This window comes from Balaenoptera physalus, assembly GCF_965194825.1.
Source record: "Balaenoptera physalus genome assembly, chromosome: 10".
Lineage (NCBI taxonomy): Eukaryota > Metazoa > Chordata > Mammalia > Artiodactyla > Balaenopteridae > Balaenoptera > Balaenoptera physalus.
In genome coordinates this window covers 89,046,924-89,053,571 of record NC_138889.1, presented here as the reverse complement: position 1 = coordinate 89,053,571, position 6,648 = coordinate 89,046,924, and the positions used below count along the sequence as shown (strand labels likewise).

General features: G+C 46.4%; 1 protein-coding gene across 2 annotated transcripts in view; it reads left to right on the top strand.

Moving 5' to 3' along the window:
- Window positions 1-6,648, top strand: part of ABTB2 (ankyrin repeat and BTB domain containing 2) — a 181,768-nt gene that overhangs the window by 49,312 nt on the left and 125,808 nt on the right. The gene's annotated exons all lie outside the window — the stretch shown is intronic.

Here is a 6,648-nt window from a genome sequence, read left to right as displayed (position 1 = left end):
AACAGCTCTGGGGGCTGGAAGGCTAACCAGCTATAGAAATACCCTGCAATTGGACACAAAGACATGAGACCACAGAGACACAGATAAAGCTTCTTCACCCTCTCTCCTTCCCTCCTACCCCCTCATTATTGGCAAAGACTGGAGACAATCATCTCTACCGCTGGGATAGAATGGATTCTCCCCTCCTCCCTGCCCAACTGGGATGGCTGGATGTTTAAGTAAAGTTAACCCAACTGGAAAAGAGTTTATGATTCACGTTCATTTCATGAGAAAGGAACACACAAGAAAGGCAGAGCAAAGGAAGGGAAACAGAAGGGTAGAAGCACTTACAGTCCTTAAGCGGGTTGTTGCAACTTAAAACCTCTTCTCGTTGGTTACCTTTGTTGAGTACCCAGAGTTTGAGCTCATCCCCACCCCCAATCTTCTTTTGAAAGAAAGGATGAAAACGCTATGAGGAGTTGTATGAGCTCTGATTATGCCCAATTACATTTGGCAAGCCCAAGACAAAAATTAATGGGACCAGATCATTCTTCTGCGTGAGATGCCGTATCGCCCAGCCTAACGATTTTAGCTCTTGCCCTGCCGTAGATCGTCAAACAAATTAATAGCATGCTAATGGGTGCCTTTCAGCCTTCTCGTTTATATTAATGAGTTCCACTCCATCCGATAACCAGTGATTTATAGCACTGGAACTTGGAGCGTGGCTATAAAGATCGTCTTTTGTCACTCTTTCTGGGGTGGGGCAGTCAGCCTAACAAGCTAAATGGTAGGGTTTTGTAATTGAATTCTAAAATGTGAAACGCCTGATGTGAGAACATTTCATTCTGATCATGGCTTGGGGAATTGAAAGGCCTTCAGTGTGTCTCCCACCACCCAAAGCTGAATGCAGTCTGATTTGGGTTTCCGCGACTTGTGAAACAAGAGTGTGACATGATTCTTAATGCAGGGGTATTCATGCTGAGCTAGCATGGCAGTTAGATTCAGCGGGCTGTATAATAGCTCCTCTAAAAGAAAACAATATGTGTTTGAGAGCCATACAGGAAGCCCCTTCCTTACCTTGGAGATGCTTGCATCCCTCACCTTCCACCTCCGCCCCTCCCTGCCCGCCCCTTGGGACTAAGAGGCAGAGAGCGCTGACTGGGTGCCAGGCACTGTACCACCTACTTTATCCTTGTCTCATTGAATCTTCCCAATGGTTCTATGAAGTAGGTAGTAATATTATTCCCATTTTACAGAGACAGAGCTGGAACACGGAGGAGTTAATTAGCTGACCCCAGCTCTTAGAGCTGGTCAGTGGTGGAGCCGGGATGCCAACCTTGGCCACACTCTGCTGCCCCACCCAGATGGCCCGCTTCTCTCTTCCTCCCCATTAAGAGCAATGCAGAGCGGGAGCCCCAGTTGAGCAGCCTCTCGGCATGAGGGCCCAAAGTAGCTGCTGTCAGTTTGAGCCTGGGAAAAAAATGCCGGTTGCAAATGGAATGGCCCACCTTCCTCAGGCTCAGGCAGGGTTCCTTTGCTGGCCGAAAACTCCCATCAGGGGTGGCGGGCTGGCAGGGCCCTGGTGGAGCCGAAGCCTCGTTGGGCTTTGCCGACAACCGCCTTCATTGTTTTCCGTGAGGACTACGCTGTCACGACTTCCCAAACAAACACGCGATCCTTCCCAACCAGGGAGCCCAATACCCTCAGAGATCTTGGTTTAAACATCACAGGAAAGTCTTGCTTAAATGTTTTTTTCTTTTTTTTTAACATCAATTTGGGTTCATTTTCTCTGGTCCATGGCCACCGTGTATAGCCATGTCCTAGAAACAATCCGAAGACGGCTTCTTTTTCATAAGCAATAGTCTGGAAATTTAATTGATGTGCCATTCCTGCCTCCCAGTCCAAACCCTTGCCCAAGCCATTCTCTTTACCTGCTTTGATTTAGGTTCTTTTAATTCTTCCTATTTTACAATCACCAGCCATTCCAGAAAAACATCTGCTAAAAAGATCCATCCCCTGTAGTGGGAATTAAGTGCATATTTTAACTTCAGACAATTTTACTTAATGTTTTCTACATTGCATGGAGCAGAGGATTAATGCAAACATCCCTGAGAAGCTCCTATGAAACCTTAAGCTGCATCTTCAATCACTCAGACCATTCAAGGACCAGAATTTGAAAGAGGGTGAAGAAGCACCAAGAATAAAATTAGAACAGGGATCTTTATTAACTTAAACATTTATGCAGGCCCAGTTGTATGTAGAAAACTCTAAACTCTTTTGCTTTGTTGTACCCAAGCCGAATGCTGTTTTTTATGGGAAGACGAGAAAGTAAAATGGCTTTTTAAAGTAACTGGTTTGAAAGAGAAAAGAAATGAGATTTTCCTCCCAAGTTTTTTTTGTTGTTGTTTTGGGTTTTTTTGTTTTGTTTTTTTTCTGTAATCTTCTGTATTTTAAAGGTAGAAATTAAGACCTGAGTTTTATGCCAAGGGTATGCCATGAGTGATTGAGCCTGGTCAATCATGTTGCAGTGAAATGTGGGCATATATTTTGTGATTTATGTTGGAGTGGTTGGTAGCCAAGAGTCCTGGGTTCTGGTTCCGTTTCTTACACACCATGTGTGATCTTAGGTAAGTCACTTAGCCTCTCTGAGACTGAGTGAGATGATAAAAATAGGATATATTGTCTGTTTACACTCAGCTTGAAAATTCTCCAGTGTGGTTTTGTTTTCATATTAAGATCTTCTACTCTACAGCACGTTAGAAAAAGTTAACCAGAATTTGGCTGGCATTTCTTTAAGTTAACTACTTAAAACGTATGTAGTTGAAAAGACTGGAGAGAGAGAATAAGCACAAGACTCAAAGGCCTCAGAGAGGCAGGGACCTTTAAGGAAAAGCAAATTCATTTCTAAATTCACAGAGCATCTACTGTGTGCCAGGTACTAGGCTAACAAGTGAGGATATAAAATGGATATGTACATAAACGGCCAAAGCTAAATCTATCTTCCTTAGTGAAATACTTTTAAAAGGTGAGTTCTTTGTTTTGTTTTTTTGGCATGGTAAGCTGTATACACATAGCTAAATTGTATATATGAATAAAAGCCTAACACTGAAAGTCTTCTTCACTCATTATGAATGGTAAATTTTTCAAGGTCTTTGAGCAAGTTATCCAGAAGTGCAGGGCTTTTGTTTTTTTTTTCTTTTTTCTTTTCCCCCAACATTTCCTTCTCCATCTTGCTGTAATTGAAATCTGCCTGAATCTGAAGGACATTACCGTCCCTACAGCCTTCTGAAGCCGTGGCTGTTGACTTCTCCCACACCCTACGTACACAGGGTTTGGATACAGGTCCGAACTCTCCCTTCCTCCTTACTGTCATTTCCAGACCATTTCCCCCTATTTTCTTCTGGAAAAGAAAAAAAATATATCCAGTTCCTTTGAAGCATACAGAATTTCAGGTTGTGTCACCTGCTGTCCCTCCTTATTCCAGTCCTCTGCACATCTTCAGAGCCCCATCCGCACCTGCTTCCTAGGTGATGTTGGCCCCTGCCTCACCGCCTCTCTCTCCCGCATAACTCCTGCCTCATTCTGGGCAGCATTAACATCCGCAGAGGACACTGGTCTTTTGGTTCCTTCACCCCCTCACTTCCAATGGTCTTGTCCTTTATCTAACTTCAGCCACCTGCTCCCAGGGTCAGACTCTGGGCCTTGTTATGACCGATAATAACTGCATCATCTCTGAAATCATCTTTTTAAGCTTCCTTCTCTCTGACCACCACCTCCTGTCTTTCCAGCTTAATTCTCTTGGTCCTAACACTCATGTAGTTCCTCCACTCCAGGGGGACCTCCAACCCATTGACTCCACTATCCATGAATACCCTTCATCCTTTGCTTCCCTCCTTACTCACCTTAGATTTCATGGCCCATCACTGTAATCACTGCCTTGCCTTTCACTCTATCTTACACTCTCTGGGAAATTCTGACCTTGGTTGAACCCAAGTCTGCCTTCTCCATGCTGTCACCCAAGCAGCTCAGTGTGGCCGAGAAGGACATGCTCACAACCACACGGATTGGATTCACGTTAAATTTATGGCCACATACCTCAACTGAGCCTTCTGCTTTGCTTGGCACACCTTCTACATTCCATAGTCAGTTCACTCTTTTTTCCCCCACACCTCTTCTCTCTGAAACCTTAAACACCTACTCTCTCCTTCACATTCAACTGCTGACTTTGTCATATACATCACTGAGAAAATAGAAGCCATCAGAAGGGAATCTCCTTATATTTCCTTGGCCAAATTGAATGATCTCCCTGCATCTGAATTCCGACACTCTGCCACCCCTCCAGAGGTTGACCTGTCTCTCCTCCTGTCTAGGGCCAACCTTCTACTTACACATCGGCATCCCACCCCCTCTAGCCTACGGAAGAGCTTTGCTTCTGTAGTTCTCCCATCTCTGCTGGGTCATTCTATCAGCAGACAAATATACCATCTTAGAGAAGTACCGTCTTAAATTTTTTTTCACTGATCCCGAGCTCAGTGTCCCCTCCCATTTCTGTGTTCCAGTGTATAGTGAAACCTCCAGAAAGCATTGTCTGTAGTTAGTGTTGTCCGTTTCTCGCTTCTCGTTCTTTGTAGGACCCATCAGCAATCAAGATTTCACGTGTAGCACCCCAATGAAGTTGCTCTTGTTAAGGTACAGCAACTTCTGCCTTGTCAGACACGGGTCCATTCTCGGTCCTCATCTTACTGGATCTCTCAGAAACATCATTTTTTTTCTTTTAACTTTTTTTTTTTTTTTTCCTTAAAGCTTCTAATTTTTTTTCTTCGTTTGTTTCTTTCTTTGTTTTGGCTGTGCCACTCAGCTTGTGGGATCTTAGTTCCCCACCCAGGTCCCCTGCAGTGGAAGCACCATGTCCTAACCACTGGACCGCCAGGGAATTCCCTCGTTTAGCGTTTATTTTGACAAAACTTCACACGTAGAGAAAGTTGCAAGAATAGAACCAAAAAATCCCCATATATCCTTCATCGAGATCTCCAACTGTTAATTAACGTTTTGCCACGTTTGCCGTATCCTTGCTTCCACCCGTCCCTCGCTGCGCGTGTGTTTGCACGCACACGCGCAGATTCCTTCCCCCACCTTCTGAGGGGGGTCTCAGCAGCATTTGACACAGCTGGTCGCTCGTTCCTTCCTGGAACAGTTCCTTCGCTTGGCCTCTGGGGCCCCACGCTCCTGCCTCACAGTCCCTTCTGTGAGTTCTTCCTCCGCCTCCTCCTGAGGGCTGAGCGAGCTTCCTGGCGCCCGGCCCTGAGGCCTCTTCGTCTGTGCTAATCCTCTGGGTGATCTCATTTGGTTCTGAGATCTCACTTTATACCTCCAGCCCGGACTAGCCTCCCCCCACACTCCTCCTCCTCCTCCTCAGTCTCCATCAAACGTCCCATGCCCGAAACTGGGGTCCTGATTCACCTCCCCAGACCCTGCTTCTTGCCCAGGGCCTCCCAGCATCAGCAAATGGCACAGTCTGGTCGTGCTGCCAGAAACCCAGCAGTCACCCCCCATTCTTCTCTCTCACGTCCCACACCCAGTCCATTAGCCAGCCTGTTGGCTCTGCCTTCAAAGAATCCTCTCTTTCCACTGATCTCTCTCTAATCTAAGCCATGTCTTCTCCCTCCTCCCCTGCATCCTCCTAACCTGTCTCCCTGCCCCCCGCTCTTGCTCCCTGAAAACCAGAGCGTACCATGGCCCTCCCCTGCCCAAAGGCCGCTCATCACACTATGAATAAAATCCGAAGTCCTCCAGTGGCCTACATGCCCTTTGTGGTCTGGCCCTTGCCTTCCTGGGTGACCCCTTTGTTACCACCCCTCAGGGCCTTGTACATGCTCTTACCTTCACCCAGGTGGCCCCGTCCCAGGCTCCCTCACTGGGTGCAAGTCTCAGCTCCCCCGCCACCTCCTCCAGGAGGCCTTCCCTGACCTCCCTCTGAGAGAGCTCCACTCTCCCACCCCTCTCCATTCTTCCTTTGCTTAATTTTTCTTCATATCGGCAACTGCTGTCTGTCGTTTATATTTGTTTTATTGTCTATCGGACCCTTGAGGCAGGACTTGGGTCTGTTTACTAGCAGATGCCCTGGCACATAGGAAGTATTCCATACAGGATTCCATATTCCAGCAGGGCAAAGGCAAAATGACCGGCTGGTCTCTGAGAAGAGTAGAGACCAGCGACCTTGGCTGGGCTGCCATCTTCACAGACCGTGACTAAAAGAATCCTCAAGGAAACTGGCAGGTTTCAGGTCAAGGCCAACGTTTTACCAATTTGCAAAGTAGGAAAGATCATCTTTGTGCCACAAGGCATGTAGCTTCTTGCAGCTGTTTTAAAAGTTTCCAAGTAAGTCTTTGCTAAATTGTTCCCAGTCCTCTCTTAGAACACTGTGGCTTTTCCTTCCTTCATTACTGGGAACGGAGCGGGGTTATTGGATGAACAGAAGGAATGCAGCCTTGGTGCTGATCCAGTGGACTTTAGACCAGGCTTCACGCAAAATGAAATATTGGTTTGCTTTAAGGTCTACTTAGATGTGCCTCCCGCCTTCCCCGGTTCATTAGAATATGGGCTGGGTTTGGGACTCAGCAAATTAGTATTTATGGCCTGTGTTTTAGACGTGTAAATCAGTCAAGCTCA